Raw genomic sequence first — 23,415 nt, 5'->3', positions numbered from 1 at the left:
GACTTAGGTCAGTCGCGGCCGAGATTTGAACTCACGACCTCCCGATCACGGTGAAATCCACTGGAATCAGCTTTTGTAATGAAATTATATGTGAACTATTTTATGACCTTAAAAGACCCCTATTGATTTTGAGATCAAAATGTTAATGATTTAACACCCACACAAACATACAACATCTTGGATAGTTCTCAAACCCCCACCCCACCCCCCTCAAATCGGTGCTTTGCCTTAAATAATTTCATAAGTACAGTATATAAACAAATTCATATGACTACATCATAATTTTGTTTCCATCAATTATTTAAATTTAAATGTGTAAATTGTCATGTGTTGGACATGGACTTACACTCATTAACAAATCGAAATCACTGAGGAATTTAAATAACAGTTTGTCAGCATAACTCCTGCACTGAATTTCCTGAAAGTTTGTAGGTATTTCAGTCATAATGTATAGATTTGTATATTACCAAGAAATTTTGATTCCATTATTTATCTAGAAACTTCAGCCCAATTAAATTTGTACATACAAAGATTTGAATGTCCTTATATGCAAGAAGTTTTGATGTGATGATTTTTTGCAAGTAATGCCCCTTTTTGAATTATTAAACTGTTTATTGAAAACGTGTTGCATTGTTGAGTTTTGGGGGAGCGTGGGGAATGTGAGCTTGCTCACTTTTTCTTTCATTTCGTATTTTATTGTATGGCGGACAAAGTGAAAGTAGTGTGTATACTACGGCTGTTTTCTGAGATTGTACGCAACAAAATGCTTTTTTTAAAAAAAAAAAATAAACTTAGAAAAGGTATTACAGGTTGCTTATTTTTAGTTCAAACGTTTTTAAGCGTTAAAATTAAAATTACAGTCTTTCAATAGAAGGCGGATCCAAGTTGAGATAGATTTATATTATTTGTTGTTTACTTTTTTTAGAAGTACGGGAAATGTCACAGATTGTAAAATTACTTATCAATAAATAATTATCGTTAAATACACGTTCATTATGTGCAAAGTGCTATAAATAAATAAAAACAAACATTGGAAACATTTAAATCTTTCAGATATTTATGCATTTCTTTTTATTATATATGTCAGGATTAACCATGCATGGAAATGTTTTCTAGGTTTGACCATGTGCTCTTGTTAAAAAATAGAAGCAATACATAAAAAAGGTAATATTTTGAAAGATTAGCTCTCTGGCAGTCTTATTAATATGCTTGAATATTGCTCCCTGATGAGAACTCTGAAAAGAGCCCGACGGCTACCTTACTGTCTAATGAGATAGCACTGAAACAATGGAAAAATCTAAAACAATGAATGTGAAGACTGCCATTGAAATTTATGACCAAAGTAAGTCCAATGAAAGTACAGATTTGTTGAGAGACTCACTTTCTTTACTCACTGACACAGCTGGTGACCTAATTAATACTGCTTGGAATTCGATCGGCAAGCGAAGAAAGCGAAAACTGAAAACAGAAAACTCTCCTCCCAAATTAAACTCTATCTGCAGGGATAAAATATTTGAATGAGAAACTTGAAGAAACCTCCAAAAGAAAAGAAGCCTTACAATATAAAAATGTCTTGCTGTAAAGAAATCTTTCAAGAACATCAAAGATAAAATTATGCAACTCTAAAATTGAGAAACTTGAAAGTATTAATCGTGACAAAAAAAAAATAATAAAGTTTCAAAATGTTTAAAGGGAACTGAAACTTTGAAAACACACAATATGAACATAAACACTGAGCTATTTAAAGCTAGGAAAACTATTGCAGATGTATGTCTAAAAAAAATAAACGACACTGATTTTGACAAAATTGATGAATTAAGAGCAGAAATAAAAGATTTCAATACTGATCGAGATTACTTACAGTCACTTCTGATTGATTGATTGATTGATTGATTGATTGTTTAACGCCGAGTCGGCAATATTTCAGCCATGTTTCGGCGGTACAGTCACTTCTACAAGACAACATAGAACTTAAGATATTGGGCCAAATAACAAACTCTTATAATCCAATTACAAGACAGTGTATTATGAACTAAACAAATTATAATATATCCTCTCAAAATGTTAGGCCAGTTATTGTAAAATTGTTGAAACTTGTACGCAAAACTGCAATGTTGTACCATCTAGAAACACTATAACATTGCTCTCGAAAAGATTGCTGTAGGTCATAAACAATTGGCTACAACACTTGGTACCCGCGAAAACACTTTTTTCTATGGTGACGAGACAAGGAAATTTGAAAAGGCATACTAAGCATTTTTAGTAGGTGATGGAACCAAAATATATTTTGGGGACTTAGAGATATGGCTGACAAAGCTGCTAAAACAACAATGGAAACTTTCTCAAAAATACAGGGTCATATAACACACATAATTATGTCAAACGTGTGAAAGTGAAAATATTATTTCTAATGGACATGAAATACTGGTGAACATAAAGAACTTTATGTCAGACAGGGCACAAACAAACATTGCATTTTGTGAGTTGCTTGAAGATTACAGAAAGCATATATTGCCCAGTTTTGTTTCCATATGGAATGATTTGACAGAAAATGAACAAAAGATAACACCAAAAGTGAACAATGTTTTTGTGGTCTTCACCTTCTTGTCAATTTTGCAGTGTTTTTTGCCCATTCTTGAAGCATTTGAAAAATTAAAGGAGCAGAAGAAAGCTGAACTTGAGGAAGAATCAAAAGATGAATAACATTGTAATGAGATATATTTCTCTGATCCAAACACAATTTCTTCGTTTCTATGGAAAGTGTTTTGCAAGAAATAGTGATGAGAAAAATGGTTGCTATATATGGTGCATTTCAAACCTTTTGAAAGTGTGAAAATGAAAATTGGCACTTTGTTGATTTCAGAGTGAATAGATTTAACATTTTATTTCTTATGGGTCAAATTGGATTTTATCATCAGAAAAGGATAAGGCACTTGTTTGAAAAAGTTCATGGGAAAACTAACAGCATCAAAAATTGACATTGTCACTTGTCAAAAAGCCACATGCTGTTGCCTGTTGCAAAGTTCTTGGTATTTTAGCATAAACCGTCATTGGTCGACTATGAACACTCGTAGAGTGTAACAAACATGTGTTAGATTTAAATAAAGATTACTCACACCTTATTATTGTACTTTGAGAAAATGAGTGAAGATGCCACCACTTTCATTTCTGGAGAAAAGCATCCGTTTTGCACTGAGATTATGGAGAAAGATAAGTTCATGAAATGCATATCAAACACTGACAGCATAGCCTTTGCACAATTAATACTTCAAGGACTGCACAAACTACTACAGAAGGCGATGAAAGAACAACTCCCTGGAGGTAGATACATGTATTACGATGTAACGCAAAGTTTACAACAACAAACAATGTCTGTAATACCCTACAACAAAATTCCAGAGAGAGTATTTGGGATGCTTGATTTTTTTCTGCACTATAGACCCGATGCTTCTACAATCACCAATGAGGCTTTTCTGATGTTTGTATTCAATAAAGATCACATCCCAGTGGTTGGAATCTCTTACAGATGCTGAAAGAGAATTAATATTAAAGGATAACATAAAGAATGAAAGAAAGGTATGGGAAAAATACATTGAAAGACTGAAAGAAATAGAAAACCAGAGAAAAATAAAGCTGAAAGAAAAACACCTAGCCTTGGAATAAAAAAAAAACAAAGAAATATACCGAAAAAAATCGGTACTTCAATGATATCCTTTACTGTGTCTTGTGGCAAAATGCAGAAGTTGTGGACAAAATAATGGGTGAATTAAAAAGTCTGGCAGAAAAAAAGAAAGCAATATTGGAAGAATTATGGTTCAGTCTTAAAACAATGTGGTCGTCCTCGTGGCACAGTGGTAAGAGCGTCTGCTCTAGAGTCGCGAAGCTAGTAAGGAGTTGATCCTTACATCGCAGGTTTGAATCCTACTGCGGAACGTGGAGACCGGTCCTTCGGATGAAACCGTATAAACCGAGGTCCCGTGTCGCAGTAGGTGCTGGCACGAAAAAGATCCCTCACTGCTCAAATGGCCCTGAGTGCCGAGTATAGGTCAAACTTTGTAGACCTCCACCGGCAAGTGGTGGCGTCTCCATATGAGTGAACAATTCTCGAGAGGGACGTTAAACAACAAACAAACAAACTAATAAAACAATGTGTTACTGACAGAAAATTGTTTCAAGTAAGTGACGAGAATAATGCGTATCCATTAGAGAAACTTATAGGGAACCTGAAAAAATTAATTCAGGATACTGCAGATGGACCATTGGAGGAAAGAACACACACACCATAAAAATTCTCTGTTTGTTGGGGGAAAATCATACATAAGTTTAATGAAGGACAGTAGTCATGAAGAGTAAAAATCATACATAAGTTTAATGAAGGACAGTGGTCATGAAGAGTTATGTATTGTGAAAGGTTTTCCTGATTATTATAATGTTTATGACCCCCCCCCCCCAATGGGGGGTCATGATTTGAACAAGCTCGAATCAATGTTCATTGTATACACTAGCTGAGGATGTTTCAATATGAACTAAAATTGTTTGTAGGGAAAAAGTATTTAACGCTTTTCTCTATATATTTGTATGTAGAAAATTGACCCCCCTTAGTGCAACCATCCTACTATCAAAGGTCGTGATATGAACAAACTTGAATACACACTATCTGAGGATATGACTGACCATGGCTTTCCTGTAAATTGAGAAGATTTTAAAAAGTTTTTACCTATGTATTCCAATGTAAAACTTCGCCAATTGTAGCTCCACCCTACACCAAGGGGGTTATGATTTGAACAAATTTCAATCTGCAGTACCTCTGAATGCTTCCATATACTTTTGACTGATCATGGCTATGTTGTTATTTAGAAGACGATTTTTCCTTCGTATTACTATGTAAAAATTGGACTGCCCATTATGGCCCCACCATACCCCCATAGTCATGATTAGAAATCTGAATAAGCATTACTTGTGGATGCTTCCATATAAGCTAGACTAATCATGGTTTGTTATTCTTGAGAAGATTTTTTGAAAAGATCTAACTATACCTACCCATAAAAAACTTTGCCTATTTTGGCCCCACACTACCTCCAGATTTCATGACTTGAACAAATTTGATAAACATTAACTAATTTAAAGGATGCTTCCGTATAAATCTGACTGATCTTTTTTAAAAGATGCTTTCTTATACATACCCATGTAAATCTTCGATTGCCCAGTGTGGCCCCACACTACCTCAAGATTTCATGATTTGAACAAATTTGAATCAACTAAGGATGCTTCCGTATAAATATGACTGATCGTGATATTATTGTTCTTGAAATAAAAATTTTAAACATTTCTTTCTTTATATACCTATGTTAAACTCTTATTGTCCATCGTGGCTCCAACCTAGGCCTATTCTTGGGGATATAATTTTATGTACATGAATCTACAGTACATGAGGATGTTGCCATATAAATATGACTTACCATGGATTTCCTGTTCTTGAGAAGATTTTAAAATATTTTTCTTATGCAAAACTTTGATTGTCCATAGTGCCCACCCTACCTGGAGATTGATTGATTGAATAATTGTTGTTTTACGTCCCATTCGAGGATTTTTCACTCATATAGAGACGTCACCATATACCGGTGAAGGGCTTCAAATTTTGACCTTTACTCGGCACTCAGGGCCATTGAGCAGTGAAGGATCTTTATCGTGCCAACGCCTGCCATTGACACGGGGCCTCGGTTTTTAAGGTCTCATCCGAAGGACCCGCAACTTTCACTTCAAAGTGCCGAGCGCACGGCGAAGGAACAGTTGCTACCCATTTTTTATCGACTTGGGTCAGTCGCGGCCGAGATTCGAACTCACGACCTCCCGATCACGAAGCGACCGCTCTACTGACTGAGCTACCGTGAACGGTCCCTTACCTGGAGAAGGTCATCATTTGAACAGACAGGAATATGCACTGTGAGGACGCTTTTACATGAGTTTCGTCTTTTCTGTTCAAGTGGTTCCTAATGTAGTGCTCCTGGAGGTACTGGGCACGAATTGCCTTGCTACCTCCGGTCACGTGATACGGCGCACCTGCTGTGACGTATACCAGCACTCTCTCTCTTTTCCTTTTACCAGCTGCAGAGTACAGACGTGTCTCTGTCAGCTCCGTCATTGTTGTATATGTTGTAATTGCGGGCACTAATAAATTGCGGATCATTTTACTATAGTGTTATCTCTATTCTGCCATTACTGCACTGGGGTATTATAGTTAATATAGAGAAACGCTTTACTAAGAATTATTTAATCACCCTATGTAATTTTTTTCCTTGATTATCTGTCCTTGGAAGAGGACATGGCCCTTCTTTGAGGAAACTTGAATCCCCTTTACATAAGGATACTTTGTGCCTAGTTTGGTTGAAATTGGCCTTGTAGTTCTAGAGAGAAAAAAAAAACAAAGTATAAAAAGATTAAGACGACAACAAAAATTTTGATCTGAAAAGTTCGCTTGAGCCTTCGGCTTAGGTGAGCTAGCAAGGTTAAGATTACATAAAATTAAAAAAAATAATTGGGCCAGAAATTTGTAGCAGAATAACAGCTTAACTTGCGTATAACGTAAATGTTCCTGATGTTTAGAGGACGTGAAGGAATACCCATACTATACTAGCGTAACCATCAACGTCCCAAGGCCTAGTGTGTACAAAACAGTGATTTTTATTACATAAGGAAGAATGGATTTCAAACAAAAACATAAGTAATTAACTGTCTGTGCATTACTCAAAATATTTTTTGGACCAAGAGAATCGATATTAATACACAAAATATTACTGTTTATATAACAAATTACAGAAGACATTGACTCTTTCCTGATACGCTTCTTCCAGGTACGTTTAAACTTACTATGAGATTTTCCAGGTACATTTAAACTTTCTTTCAGATTTTTTTTATTCACTGCAACTTTCTGCGCGTATAATACAGAAGAACAACTTTCACTTGGTACTGGGTAATGAATTTAGAAAATGTACTACGTGCCATATTGTGAATTTATGTGAAGTCTGAACTGTGTTCACTTGTTGTAAGTGGTAGTGATTAACATTTAAAATATATTTTTTACTTTTAAAGTTCATAAGCAGTTGTTATAACTTAGTGTCATACACGAGATTCATATCTATACATTGTTTGCTAAAACGTAAAAATTAAAATATCAATTATTCTTTCCGAAACGTTCTCTTTGCCGTGGATAGTGCAATAATAATTACATGTAATAAACATGCACATTAGTTATGACTTTGCTCTACTCTAGACCAGACTGTATTTGAAATACTTTCGACGGCAGGAACGTAATAAACCGGATATAAATCAAAGTACAGAATATACTCCTGGGAGTTGAACCTTTCAATAATTTAATACAAATCATTCAATCATCATATTCAGTAAATAAAAATATACTTAAGATATATACATTCGAGAGAAAACGAGACCTTACGCAGTTAGTCCTACCCCCCCCCCCCCCCTTTCTCATCGGCGATGGACCAAGGTATTATTAGGTCAAAATACGAGGAATTCAGACCGGAATGAAATTTGATAAACAAATAGTCATACACATGTTCTATAAATAGCATATGTCACGTGATCGTGTTTTAAAATTGGAGAGGACTACTTTAAAAAATAAAGAACACTGAAACCTAATTTTATTTCTTTTATGGAAGTAATTCAATTAGTTCGCGAACTTGTTGATCACCCCTCGTATTGATCGCGGTTTAATGATGCACACTGATATGCAAGCTGAAAAAAACTTTTACTTAGAAAATTTCATATACATGTACATATCAAAATCCTTTTTTACTTATTTTCTATAAAATGTCGGATGAAATCGAAAGATTAAATGGCGTTTAATTTCTTTCGCGGATGCATAATTATACAATACCTGCAAATGATTCTTAGGGCAAACTTCGGTGTAAATTTGCTCACCCAGTGCGCAAAATGCGTGATAGCTAAAGGAGATTGAACATATTTCAAATCCCCGAAACCGGGTTCATAAACCCAAGAATGATTTCCTGGGGGACACTCCCAACTTAATATTGGGATATAAAATTTCAGGTTCATATAGCTATTAAGGTATACCACCCCTAATAGCCTCAGATTCAATGAATTTGAATACATAACAAATGTGTATGGGTGGAATACTCAGTATATTTAGACATACTATTACAGTGCAGGAAACTAATTTTGTTACAGAATCGATGCTGATTTGAATGCTTCCTTTGCTTGCTGATTTGAATGCTTCCTTTGCTAGCTGATTTAATGCTAGTAATCCTTATCCTGATGCTGTTTTATAATTAGGTCAATGCTACCGGAAGTAGCATCATGCTACCGGAAGTAGATAATGAATTTCAGCATTGCCGTTTAAAGCAATAAAAGTGCCTTTTACAATAATTTGATCATAATATCTCACTATGTATCAATAATGTGAATACTTTAATCAATATTCTTTCTTTCTTTTTTAATTTTTTACTGAATTAAAACTCATTGATTTTCTGATGCTAGTAGGATAATGCTGATTTTATGTAGGTCAATGCTGGTTTTATCCTTTGCTTGCTAATGCTGATCCTGGTAATGCTGTTTTTTAAATGCTGATGCTGATGCTAACTCGATCCTGATGCTACTAATGCTTATGCTGATGCTGGTTTATGTAACAAAATTAGTTCCCTGCACTGTAGCATGTAAGAATGGAACGTGTCCTAATTTATGACCTTGAACTTTGTTGAAGACTTATCTCCCTCTTTTTGTAAGTAATAAAAATCAATTTTAAGAAATCTATACCGTCAAAAAAAAATTTCAATTGTCATTCTATTTCTATTGATTTAATGCATCTTTCCATCACAGTATTTATTAAGTTCTTCCGTCTTCAGCGGAAGACCTTACTTTTATTCTTAGGTTTCTTTTCTACTATTTTTATTATACCCCCGCTCTGAAGGAGAGGGGGTATACTGTTTTACCCTTGTGTGTCTGTCTGTCCATCTGTCTTTGTGTCTGTCTGTCCGTAACAAAATTTTCGTCGCAGTTTTCTCAGCAACTACTCATCGCAGATGCTTGAAATTTTAGCACACACTTTGTTGAGGCATGCCATATGGTGGGAATCATTTTTGTACAAATCCGATGTCAACTTCCTGTTCATTCTTGTGTCTGTCCATAACTAAACTTGTGTACATTCACTTCATAGCGGGGGTATTACTATTGAGCATTGGCTCACAGACTTCTTGTTATTGTTTACTTTTCCTACCGATTTTGTGCACGCGAGTTCTCGGAAACGGCTTGTTTGATTTTGATGAAACTTTCAGGTCTGGTAGAACATCAAAAAATCTAGATATATATTTTTTTTATTTTGATGACGTCACTTCTGGTCCGGAGATTTCTGCGATTAAGTGATTTTTAGAGGGTCACTTTGTACGCTCGTTTTCTGAAATACCACTTATAATAGGAACTTGATATTTTCAGCGATGATAGAGCAATGTTCGTTAATGTGTACTAAGTAGTTCATTTTTCCCGGAAGTGCCGCACGGTATGCTCCGAAAATAGTCGTATTGAGAATATCAACATTTTTAGCATTTTTTCAAGAATATTTCTTTACTTGTAAATATTTTGTTAAAACATATAGAACAAAAGTTGTGCAGAATGACAAGTTCTTTCATTTGATATCGACAAATAGGGGCTGGCCCCTAAAATAAGGGATGTACAGGGGCTGAAAGTGTTTTCTCAATATCTCAAAAACTACTGAGAATTTGTTCTACATCAAAGAAGAAATTTTTGTTTTTTGTTTGTTTGTTGTTTAACGTCCCTCTCGAGAATTTTTCACTCATATGGAGACGCCACCAATTGCCGGTGGAGAGCTGCAAATTTTGTCCTATGCTCGGCACTTACGGCCATTGAGCAGTGAGGGGTCTTTTTCGTGCCAACATCTACTGCGACACGGGATCTCGTTTTATACGGTCTCATCCGAAGGACCGGTCTCCACGTCCCACAGTGGGATTCGAACCCGCGACGTAAGGATCAACTCCTTACCTCGCGACTCTAGAGCAGACGCTCTAACCACTGCGCCACGCGGGCGACGCAAAATTGTTCAAAATGACAAGTAGAAGCTAGTAAGATTGTCGATAGTCGTCAAATGACGTCACTTCCGGCCAAAACAGAAGTAGTCAAAAAATTCATATTTTTGCCGTTTTTCGACCAAATTTTTCATCCCTCGACATCACTTCCGGTCAAACCTGAAGTAGCCAGAAATAGCTTATTTTGCATGTTTTGATGCAAAATTGAAATTTTGAAATCACTGGAGACGTCTTAACTCATTCCTTTCTTTTATTGACGTCACTTCCGGTCAAAACAGGACGGAAGACCTACTCGTTGCTTTGCAACGAGCTTCGCTCTAGTTGATATTCTTATTATTTGAATTTTTATTTTTAAAAAATCGATTGTCTCTATAGACTTCAATGCAATTTTTGTTAATTAATTACTGTTTAGTTAATTACATTTTTGAAACTTTCTCTTGGTAAATCCTTTTCTAATGTAAAATGCTATGAATTTATATCAGAGTATTATATACGTGATGGATATCGAAGGATAGAGAATAAGGTCCTATTAGGGATGGAAAACCTTAAAGAGTGTTTTACAGTAGAACGGCAGAGAGTTTGCACAAAATTTTAACATTAGATAACGCCTTCTAAATTCTATAAATTATATTCGTGCCGATTTTTACATTAAATAACGCCTGCTAAATTTTAAAAATTATATTTGAAAAATCAAATAATCTCGCGAACTTTCTTGGACATCATGCTTATTAGAACAAATGTAGGCATAAACAAGGTTTATTAAAAAAAGATTAAATATTGCATAATTGATATTTTGCAAATATTTAGAAAAACTGCACATTGCATAATCCATAAAACTTCATGATTACTAATATTTTAAACTTTTTTTTCAAATCTGAATGTTTTGTAACAAAATAAACTACGCTAAACAAGTTTAATGTATTGAAACGTATATTATTTTACATTGTATTATGTATATTACGCAAGAATACAGTGCCGTTTTTCTTACAACAGTTAACTACGCTTAATTAAGAGCTGTATTTAAAAGTTTTTATAGTCGCCCGCATGGCGCAGTGGTTAGAACGTTTGCTCTAGAGTCGCGGAGGAAGGAATTGATCTAGCGACGGAAATACCAAAGGGTACGTAACTCTGTTTAACTCATTGTAAAATGTCCGGAACTTTTCGACTGCAGTGGTAATGCAGTAGGGCCTATAACGACAAACTGTGATAAATTTACAAACGTGTCGACTTTCAACGATGTTTCTCGTTTGCATGAGGCCCCGAGGCAAGCGTATTTGTAATGCAACTGCCGGTAAGTGTCTGTTCTGAAAACCGTTTACGGTTTCTCAGTCGGTAGAGCGCTCACTCCGTGATCGAGGGGACGTGAGTTCGAATCTCGGCCGCGACTGACCTAAGTCGATAAAAATGGGTAGCAACTGTTCCTTCGCCATGCGCTCGGCACTTTGAAGTGAAAGTTGCGGGTCCTTCGGATAAGACCTTAAAAACCGAGGTCCCGTGTCACGGCAGGCGTTGGCACGATAAAGATCCCTCACTGCTCAATGGCCCTGATGCCAAGTTCAGGTCAAAAATTGAAGCCCTTCACCGGTATAAACTGACGTCTCTATATGAGTAAAAAAATCTCGAATGGGACGTAAAACAACGTACAATCAATCAATCAGTTCTGAAATTTAGCCACCATTTCAAAGCGAAGAATTAGTTTTAAAATATATATATATATATATATATATATATATATATATATATATATATATATATATATATATATATATATATAAAATGTTATAACGCAAATGAGGTTTCAGTATATGTGGAGATTATTTATTTCTTGATTGAAATATCGACTGATACTGTTTTAATAAAAGCGTATTCTACAAAATATCATCGATTTATCAAAGTACGTTTTTGGATATGGTTTGCCTCGTTTTCAATTCAGTATGTCTGCGCCCATATATTGACATGATTGCAACTATCAAAATTCGAATGTGTAGTATAAAAGGTAAAAGAACACTAAAATAGATCGTTTTTCAAGCAAAGAATACGTAATTATTGCTGCATTTATTGTTTTGCACAATATTACCGAATTTTCCGCACCAGACTCGGATCAGAATTGAGAATTTTTTTTACAAATTTGTTTAACTTTCTCATATACTTTCGCATTTTTTTCAGTGCATAATGCAAGCTGAGGCTGCACAAATTTTTTCTCGTGAAAATTTTTCAGAAGACATCCTTCAGAAAGCGGTGAGAATCATTGATTTATTTGATTGTGGAATTAGGAGAGATAGTCTGATTGAAATGTATAACTTTCTTGAAAATGACTTGCCTATGAAAATTCAAATCCTGAAAGACGAACTTCATATCTCTTTGAAAAAAGCATATAAACAACATTTAAAAAGACAGATGTTTACAAAGCTATCACACTGTTGACAACAAATAAGGGAATATCATAAAAGACCTAAAATCAGACAATCTAATTCCTCATCAACAACATATACTCTGGATGAGATCGTTGAAAAGGACCCTTGGATTAATTTGTATAAACCAAACAAAAACAACAAAAAACAAACAGAAAAATGAAATCTCACAACTCAAACAAAAATAAACGTTAAAACAGCTCTAGAAATTCTTGACAGAAGTAAGTTGGAGAGCAATGGAGATAATTTGATTGAAATGTTCTTAACTTTAACAAACACTGAAAAACATCAATAAATAAGTCTGCACCATAGTCTAAATTGTCCAAACAAGATATAAAAACAAACTCAAAGGCAAAAGAGGAAAATTAAACTGAAAGAACAATATGAAAATGAAATGTTTTCAATTCCAGTAGCTACATGTACTGTACTTGTTCCCAGCCAACCTCTTGGCCAGTTTTATAAAAATGAAGTTTCATGCCTTCAAAAAACTTGTTCAGGCTTAGCAACAGATCTTTCTGAATTAAAAACCAAGTACGAGGAAAAAGTAGAGAGTGTAAAATTGGCTACTGATATTGATACTAAGAAAATTAGAGAGCAGCACAAAAAGAAGTAGCCACTTTAAAAAGAAAACACGGTGAAGAAATGAAACAAGAGACCAAACTTTTAAAATTAGAAAACAAAAAGATGTCACAAACATTAGATTTAATGTCTTATGAAAAAGGAAAGCTAGAGAAAAATTAAAATTAGTTAGAGAATGCAAACAATGTTTGGGTTATCAGAATTTGTTGTTAAAATTAAAAGAAATGAAGCACAGAAATTTCGAAACATGGAAAAAAAAAACTAATAACTGAAAAAAAGAAAGTCGCAAACTGTCTTGATGAAATTAAAACTCTAAAAGAAAACAATAAGAAACTGTTTTCACATATACAAAAGCAAGAAAGTACCATTTCTAAAATGTCAGAAAAATTAAAGCATTGGAAAGAGAGGTCTATCTTGAAAACCTACAAGCAAATGTTTAAAGATGGAGAGAGATTATTTGCACAGCCTTCTGCAAGATCATGCAGAAAATAATTTGTTTGACTCGAACAGAAAATGCTCTACTCCAGCCACCAAGCAATGCATTATGAATTAAACTAGTTTTAATGTGAAATAGATGGAGATAACGAACAGTATTCAAGCTCAAAAGTCCATTAAACAATACAAAATAGGAGCAGAGCAAACACGGACCTCCAAACATCAGAGGTGGGATCAGGTGCCATGGAGGAGTGAGCATCCCCTGCCGACCGGTCACACCCGCCGTGTGCTCCTTGTCATGATCGGGAAATAACGGAAAAACCCGTCGACAATTCAGTATGTAAATAATGGCCTAACAATTAGTATGAAAAACGTCAGTCAGCATTTGACTCAATGATAAATTGTATTTGCTGACAAGGTCATTGTATCGACCATAGAACTTACGAAATGATGACTTTAAACGAGACAGCTGATATTCTTGTTTCATCAACTTGTTTGACAATAATTTACCTCGTTTTAGAAATTGTACATACATAGAGCATGCTCTTGCGTATCGAATCAACTGAGAGATATATACCCCGTATGCAGGTGATGAAGGTATATTGCTGCATAAGTAAGGGAAGTTGACGATTGAAAAGTTAAAAGTCATCACGTTTATCATACAGCTTGGTTGTTAGATCATTACATATAATATTTTCCAGATAATAACTTTAGTTTTCTTTCAGCTTTGTTGAATAAACTTCAAAATCACAACTCCATATGAGGTAAAGAGAATCCTTATCGATTTTGAGGTCAAAAGGTCAGAGATCAATGTAATAAATTCATACACTCTGTTTGTACGTAACACTTTAAAAAGTCTTTGAGCATTTGCAACGAAGTTATATATTACAACTCTTTATGGCCTAAAGAAAATCCCTTTTGGTTTAAGGTCAAAAGGTCCAAGGTCATAATTGCACATTGCAATTACTCTGTTCCGTCATCATTCACTTTCAGTTCATTATCTCTGCAACAGTTGCACACTTTCAACTCAAATTTGACATACAGTGTATGGATAAGTCATAGAAGTACACAGGTCAAGTTCAAATTTAGTCATGATCCAATGATTTTTGACAGTTATCCCTCTTGAACTTTGGAGAAAAAAAAAGACATTTTCAGTTTCCGCTCTCTAACTTTTGAAGGGATGTATGTATAAAATTGAGGTATTTTACCGGAAAATACAGGTCAAGTTCGAATTTGGTTATGGTCTGATGAGTTTTGACAGAGTTATCCCTCTTGAACCTAGAAAAAATAAGAAATTTCAGTTTCCGCTCTCTTACTTTTGTAGGGATATATGTAAAAGGTTGAAATTGCATATGCAGGTATTTTACCAGAAAATACAGGTCAAGTTTGAATACAAAGAATGGAGGCATACAAATCGAGGACAATCTCCCGCTCTGAAAAAGACATTTCTCAATTCTAAAAGTTCATATAGTTATATTTTTCAAAAATTGTTTTTTCAATATCATCATTTACACATTTCCTTCCTTCATTTTATTGAATAACTTATTGATAAATAATTTATTTTTCACATACGTCCCTTAATTGCAAGTTCTCGTGTAAAGGTGGGAATCATATAATAAAAATTAATGCATTTATTCATTTTATACTCTTCTCTGCCTCTAAAAATTTATAAAACAAATCGTATCATGGTTTGTCTCTTTTAAAATTTTGAAATTTATGGCCCTTGGGTCAGAAATTAAGTTGTAGCGGGGTAGTAACAACCAGACTATCCGATCGTCTTATTGCTCTTGTTTTTAGGCAGCATTTCTTCATCTGTCTTAGTTTTAATTTTCTTTTATTATATAGTAATTAAATTGCCATTCATGGATCCTTGACACGGTTGTATTTTTCTCAGATGACACTTATTTCTACATTGGATCAAAAATTCCAAATCGATACGATTAATTGCGTTTATTTTTGTTGGGCAATGAAATCAGAGTCTTTCATTGACTTTGGCTGAAACTTCAGCAAACCAAAGAGGGTAAGATTTACAAACCTGTTTGAATTATTTGATAATATACATAATTAAAACAGTAAAAATTACTGGTGGGTTTTTGGTCAATGTGATGATTAAACAACCCTCGAAATACAGTATACATCCCGAGATTGATGAATATTGACTCCACAGGTACATGTACATGTACTTAAATCATCGTATTAATCTCAAAACAGCATTTTTTAGATACAGTGTCATAATCACCTCTCTACTTTTTATTTTACTTTTGCATTTGTCAGACTAACTCATCCATGAATACCATCAAATAACCTTTATCTTTCCTGTTGTGTTTTTAACTTTTCATATTTAGACCACAAAGTGTGATAACAAAGAGCACATGAAGTGAATTCTTTTTGGCGTTCGCATCACTATCTGAAGTTTCTATTGCAAAACAGATGCTTAAAATACAACCCGGGCTTTTCGAAACTTCAGCTTTAAAATGAACTATATTTTATATACTGTACAAAGGAAATGAAAACTTGGTATTTTATTAATTGATTAATTTTCAATGGAAAGAAAAGCAAATATTATTACTTGTCGAGTATTACTTATTACTTACCAAGTCGATCACAGAAAACATCATGAATAACACCTAGCATCTTCTGTTAATGTAAGTAAAAGTTTTTAGATGTTAGCAATTATGGCATATGGTTTGAAAAATATATAATATTGTTTTAGCCAAAAAAGAATCAATCCCAGAGAAAATATTTTACTATCATGTAAATTCAACTTATAACTAGTTATAATTGTAACGGGGACCGTTACAGATGTTCCCCAAACGCTCCCCCACACCCTTTTGGTGTCTTATTTCCTGTAAGCTTCATTAAATAAGGCAATGAAGTATATTGATCGTTTTTTGCATTTCTCGCGCGCGCACGTGCATGCATGTGCAGGATGACCATGTCATCTCATCTATACTATTAATGCATCTTTATATTCTCAGTATCAAAACATTTCATCAAAAAATATATGTTCCGACTATATCAAGTATATTGGTCATCTTAGCATTGCACGCATGCGCACCTGCATGCATTTTCATAATGACCATGCCATTTTGTCTACACTTATAATATGTCTGTTTATTCTTAGTATCAAAGCTTTTCATAAAAAAATATAAAAGTTATGGCTATATTAAGTATATTGGTCATTTGACACATTGCACGCGAGCGCATGTGCATTCATGAGCATGATGTCCACATCATCTTGTCTACAGTTTTGATATATCTGTATATTCTTAATATCAAAGCTTTTCATAAAAAAAATATAAAAATTACGGCTATATTAAGTATATTGGTCATTTAACACATTGCAAGCGCGCGCACGCGCATGCATATGCATGCATGCATGTGCATGATGACCATGTCATCTTGTCTACACTTTTAATATATATAAATATTTTGAGTATCAAAGCATTTCATCAATAAGTATAAAAGTTACGAGTATATCAAGTATATTTGTCATTTTACGCTTTGCGCGTGCGCACACGTGCATGTATGTGCATTGTTGACCATGTCGTCTTGTTTACATTTTTAATATACCCTTATATTCTGAGTATCAAAGCATTTCATCAAAAAATATAAAAGTTACAGCTATATCAAGTATATTGGTCATTTTACGTATTGCACGCGCACGCACGTGCATGCTCGTGCGCGCAAAATGACCTTGATTCCGCAAATCTACATAACATGCCTATTAACCCTAAAAAGGTTTCACCTCAATCGGATGAGTAGTTGACGAGATCACTCGCGGACAAAAAAGTACCCAGGAAGAAGAAGAAGAAGAAAAATAATAACTAGACTCTTGTTGCCATGGCAACAAAAAAGTCTTCCGTTCTTCTAAATCTGTAAGAATTTGCTTTTTTCTGTGTAAAAAACATACATATCATATTTACTGTGAAAGAAAAAAATAACTGGAAAAAAGTCCTTTCAGTACTTAAGGTACTTTGATTTTCATTATCAATCTTGTATAATACATTTGGCACCTATAAGAGATATACGTATATCATTAGCAATTTAAAAAAAAAATGTTTGCAATCATTTCTAAGACAAACAAACAGACGAACGAACACCGTACTATCATAAACTTCACTGTGTGTATGTTTTGGCATAATTGTGATGGTGTTTTAAAAAAATATAATGAATTAAGTTAGTATCACATTAAACGTAAAGTCACTGAGTTTTGTAAAGTTATAATATCAAGATTTGACAACATACCTATAAGACAAATTATTCAATTACATTTATTCTTCAGCAATCGATTGATTGATTGATTGATTGATTGATTGATTATACGTATGTTGTTTAACGTCCCTCTCCAGAATTTTTCACTCACATGGAGACGCCACCACTCGCCGGTGGAGACTGTAAATTTTTGTCCTATACTTTGGCATTTATCGCAATTGAGCAGTGGGGAATCTTTTTTATGCCAGCATCTTCTGCGACAAGGGACCTCGATTTATACGATCTCATCCAAAGGACCGGTCTCCACGTCCCACAGTCGAAGTTCATAATACCGAGATATTTTATTTTTTATTTTATTCTATTTTTTTTTCACAAGTTTGTTGCAGCAGATTTACTTAAAGATCATACTTCAAGATCATTTCGAACTCAGGCTACTTAATTGCAGTGCATACAGCGTCAAGTGATTTTGATTGACAGGTCAACACACGTGCACTTCGTGTGATACTTTTTAAGCTGAAAAATATACAGGATGTGACCATGACTGACTATGAAATCAGAAAACATCTAATAAAGAATGGGTGTGACCGATAAAGAACTAAGTTTTGGTCTGGATCGGGATTAAGAGGTTATCTCTCCTCTCTCTCTCTCTCTCTCAGACATGTAAATTGAACATTTCATAATTATAAAATATGAAATTCTGTATACATGTAAATGGTAATGTTATTCACATGTTCCAGATTTAAATCTAAAACGAATATATAATTCAAATTCAAGACGGGGGGGGGCTTCAAAGGAATTAGATAATTTTATGAATTACAAGGAAAAGTACGAACGTCAGTTGCATGTACATGATTATATATTATTGCATAAAATTGTGTTCATTCAGATATACTTATCCCACATATCAACAGACTTGTACAATTTTTTTTATCATGTTTTTTTTTCCCAAAAGAAACATATAGCGTACCATTATTTCACACACTCTTTAACTCTTTGAGTATTTCACAAGAATCCAAGAATCGCCTTTTCACATCTTTTATAATTCCTTGGGTATATAGAGTATAGATCATGTGTCATAAATAATTTAACCTTTTATCAGATATATATGTAATAACCAAATCTAATCTATAGATTGATTTTCTTTCTTTTCAGTGGCAGATATCAATTTATTTATAAAGGCTTTAAAACAGTACTGTATTACAATTTTCTATCGCTTAATTCCTTTTTTGAGTGTATGTAATATTTTTTAATATCGAAAGTAAAACTCGGAAATCGGGATAATTTCGCATTCAGATCATAGAGAATAATAAATCGTCTGCATTATAGAAGGCTTATAACTATCGTATTCTGAACTTAATATACGAAATAGATAAAACTGCATGCCTGTCCATCACTATAAATGTATATTCAGTGCTTATAATATATTTACTTGAATTAGCTACCTAGCATATATATATTAATTTTTTTTTAGATATATTCATGTGTAAATTAACTAACTGTCAATACAGACTTACACTACACTGGCAACTTCAAACTTTACATGCACTGGAAGCGGTAACCAACGTCCTCTTAAATTTTGAAGAGTGAATATAGAACGTCTAAATATTTTGATATGGAGAGTGTATATGTCTCTAACGTCATCGATACTATTTCCGCCTTTATCTCGAAAGTTCTATTCTCACTTACAAGTCAGAGTTATCTTTCTTTGCCCATTGTCTACACACTAGGTAAATAGGGAAAATGAGGGTACCGAAAATCTGCAAAATGTGGAATCTGATTTCAAAACAAATTATATATTTAGTATTTGTAGAATAACCTCTGTTATACATAATAATATCTTGAAAAAATATTAAAAAACAAAAAAGTTGAAAATTGACCAAACACAAGTTCACTTCCGGTTCGGACAGGAAGTACCGGAAACACACGAAAACAACTTCGAAACAAAGAGAATGTCATGATCTAATACCCCTGTAAATTTCACATCTTTACCTCAAACCGTTTCCGAGAAAAATTCCGGACAAAAGTCCATTTAAAAATTGGAAATTCGGCCGTAACTTCGGACCGGAAGTGAATTTTTCAAAAAACGGAATTTTATATAAACTTCATATGTCAGCCTACTATCATGTGAAAAATTGTGAAAATCTATCCAACCATCTCTGAGTAATCGCGCTCACAAAATTTGGGAGGAATAATAATAATAATAATAATAATAATAAAAAGAAACAATACAATCACTATAAGTCTTCCGTTGTGAACGGAAGACTTAATAATAATAAGAAACAGAGTAAAAACAATATGTTCCCCAACTTCGTTTGGGGAACATAATTAGGGCCCCGCTCTGCGGGCGCCCCATAGTGATCAGTCTGTCCGTTCGTCCGTCCGAGATCTCTTGTCCAGAGCATATCTTTTATCTCCTTGGCCCAATCTGGCTCATACTTCACCCACAGAGTGTCTTTGGGTAAAGGGTGTACAGTGACCTTGAACCATGTTTCTAGGTCTAAGGTCAAGGTTATAGCAGAATTATATAAAAAAAAAAACCTTGTCCGGAACATATCTTCTCTCCTCTTTGTCCAATGTGACTCGTACTTCACTCACAGAGTGCCACTGGTCAATGGATGTGCAGTGACCTTGAACAAAGTTTCTAGATTAAGGGTCAAGGTCAAAAATAGACTCTCTGTTTAAATTCTTGTCCGGAGCATATTTTCTCTCTCCTTGGCCAAATCTGCTCATAGTTCACCCACAGAGTGTCTGGGTAAAAAGCATGCAGTGACCTTGAACCATGTTTCTAGGTCTAAGGTCAAGGTCATAGCAGAATTATATATATCTGAAAAATCCTTGTCCTGAGCATATCTTCTCTCCTCTTGGTCCAGTGTGGCTCATACTTCACTCACAGAGTGCCACTGGTCAATGGATGTGCAGTGACCTTGAACAAAGTTTCTAGGTCAAGGGTCAAAAATAGCCTATCTGTTTAAACTCTTGTCCGGAGCATATTTTCTCTCTCCTTGGTCCAATCTGGCTCATAGTTCACCCACAGAGTGCCTTTGGGTAAAGAGTGTGCAGTGACCTTGAACCATATTTCTAGGTTTAAGGTCAAGGTCATAGCAGAATTATATGAAAAATCCTCGTCCGGAGCATATCTTCTCTCCTTTTGATCCGATGTGGCTCATACTTCATTCTCAGAGTGCCACTGGTCAATGGATGTGCAGTGACCTTGAACGAAGTTTCTAGGTCAAGGGTCAAGGTCAAAAATAGCCTCTCTGTTTAAAATCTTTGTTTGGTGCATGGTTTCTTTCTCTTAAGTCCAGTCAGCCTCAAACTTTACCAATTGACTTAGGGTACAGAACATTTGTGATTTTCCTTCCATATTTTGATATATATGCAACAGTTTTCATAGAGGATATGCAACATTTGTGATTTTTGTGCCGCTTTTTGATAGAGGGTATGGAGCACTCGTGATTTTCATGCCATTTTTTATTATAACAAGGATGACAAAGAAGCCCTTTAGACTCAAACAACACATCCCTTAATAGTACACAAGTGTTCCTCTTCAAAATAAACCATTTTCAGCTACTTTACTTTTTCATGTTCGTTGCTGAAAGCAGGGCCCATCTCATTGATATCTAGTTATAAATTAAATTGAAAATTAACCAAAGCTATGAATATAGGATTATTTTTTTATATATTTATTTTGTTTATTTTTTCATCATTATCATTTTTGGTTTGCTAGATTTGCTTTATTACTAAGATCATGGAAATAAGCCATCTGATTATTTTTTCTTTTCGATCGAAGGTAAAAAAAAAAAAAACCCTTATTATAGTAGAATAACGAAAAAGACATTTGTCATATTCCTGTAAAACACAAGACGTTGACTTGAAAACTTCCTATGGTAAAAACACGAAATCGTCAAAAGCTCTTCACTGTAAGAAATCTGACATACAATAAAGTCTGAAAGAATGGGTGGACTTCAGAGTACTGAAAAAAGCCGTAAATTGAAGTCTCATAAAATGTTTATTTCTTTCCATAATAAAATTCACCGATATCTTAACTGTATTTTTGCTACAGATATGAAATTAAAACACTCTTTTCGCGGAAAACTAAATAAAAACTTAGGCACGGGACCCGAAGATATATTGAATATCAATAAGTAATCAGCCTGAGAGTCACGCTTTTTTCATCGTCTGAATACATAGTCAGCGCATGTTTGACGCTTGTTCTTAAAGCTGACATGAACTCTTAAATAGGCATTATTTTCATCCTTGTTCGAATTATTTCATTCCTGTACGACCCTTTCCGCCATATTTCTTTGATTCCGCCATATTTATTTGGGAACCTGTACCTGCTATATAAAGGTATCACACCGGTAATTGACCAATCAAAATGAACTTAGTCAATTGTAGTTCCATACATATAAAATGGATTTTCCTTTCTTTTGAGAGTTTTTTAATTTTTTTTGCCAAGCCATTTTTACAACTTTGGTACCTGTGCGTAGTAAATTTTATGCACTTTGAAAATAAATAAAGGTTTTTGACAGGAACTATTTTTTTTTTCAGGGCATAGGAGGCTACTTCCTGTGGTGCACTCAAGATGTTTATAAACACATTGAAAACGCGTGGATTTAAAGGTAGCCCTGTTTGCAGATGGAAAAAGTCAGAAAATTCCGTGTAGGTACCCTGTTATTTGGTGTCAGCTAATGTGACAGGTAATGTTTAACACCTCCTTGTGAATATTTTTTCATGAATGAAAATACCTGATTTTTTACGATTTTTATGCTATATAGAATTATATAGTGAAAACAATTACCGGTGTGATACCTTGAAGGTGATTATGAAAAATCATCTAAATCCATATAAATGATATTTTTCATTTTTAAAGGGCACATTTTAACAAAATATGTCATTTTATTAACTTTTTGTGTGAAAGCACACAATTTTTAAATTAGAAGTAGGATTTATATTATTTTACACAGATTTCTATGTAAATATTAACAAGAGGTTATTTTTTACAGTCAATACTTAAAAGTATGACCTAAAAAGTAGGATTATACATCTGAAATGTAGAAAGAAGTCAGAAAATGTTGGTTTTTTGTTTTAGATGACTTTAAATTATTTGCACTAGCTAACCGCAGTCAATTATAGTGTCTACAGACTTTGCCGTAAAGGTTGTTAAGGCTGATTTTTCAAGGAAAGACTAATTTTAGGTTTGCGAATGAGTTTTCAGCACAAGCGACAACTGCGATAAAATGTGAGCAAGTAAAACATGTTTTCACAGAATGATATTTTTTACAGAGACATGAATTACTTTAATTTTATTCACCTCCAGTGATGCATATATATTACTGCATTATGGAGAATTAGAAATAATGAAATGAGTTAAATTTGTCTAATAAATGTAATGCATAAATAATATTTATTTAGAATTTTTCACAGGAAAGAAGGTTATGACCAAAAAATCCATAAATACTGTCAGGGCCTGCAAGTGAATACTTATTCTGAGTTCTAACCATGCATCATACATGTAGTACAGAATGTCACTTAGCACCATGGTATGCCTTTTATGGTTCTCTGGACTTTTTTTCCCATGCTTTCGCAGCTGACATTCATGTTTTTTCAGTTTGTCGGAGACTGTTTTTTGTTATTTTTTAACTTATATGTAGGTATTGACTCTCACATATGAATTAAGTCTCAGTCAGTGATGCTTATTT

General features: G+C 34.2%; 1 long non-coding RNA gene across 1 annotated transcript in view; it reads left to right on the top strand.

The window, feature by feature from the left end:
* The window catches only part of LOC133182075 (uncharacterized), a 262,045-nt gene that overhangs the window by 237,086 nt on the left and 1,544 nt on the right, over nucleotides 1-23,415 (top strand). Inside the window, exon 2 of the long non-coding RNA XR_009720512.1 lies at nucleotides 22,265-22,413. This is a non-coding gene — a long non-coding RNA (uncharacterized LOC133182075). The remainder of the gene's footprint in view (nucleotides 1-22,264; nucleotides 22,414-23,415) is intronic.

Source organism: Saccostrea echinata, unplaced genomic scaffold (assembly GCF_033153115.1).
Source record: "Saccostrea echinata isolate AGI-Se365-2 ecotype Australia unplaced genomic scaffold, CSIRO_AGI_Sech_v1 ptg000009l, whole genome shotgun sequence".
Classification (NCBI taxonomy): domain Eukaryota; kingdom Metazoa; phylum Mollusca; class Bivalvia; order Ostreida; family Ostreidae; genus Saccostrea; species Saccostrea echinata.
This window is presented reverse-complemented; position numbering and strand designations above follow the sequence as displayed.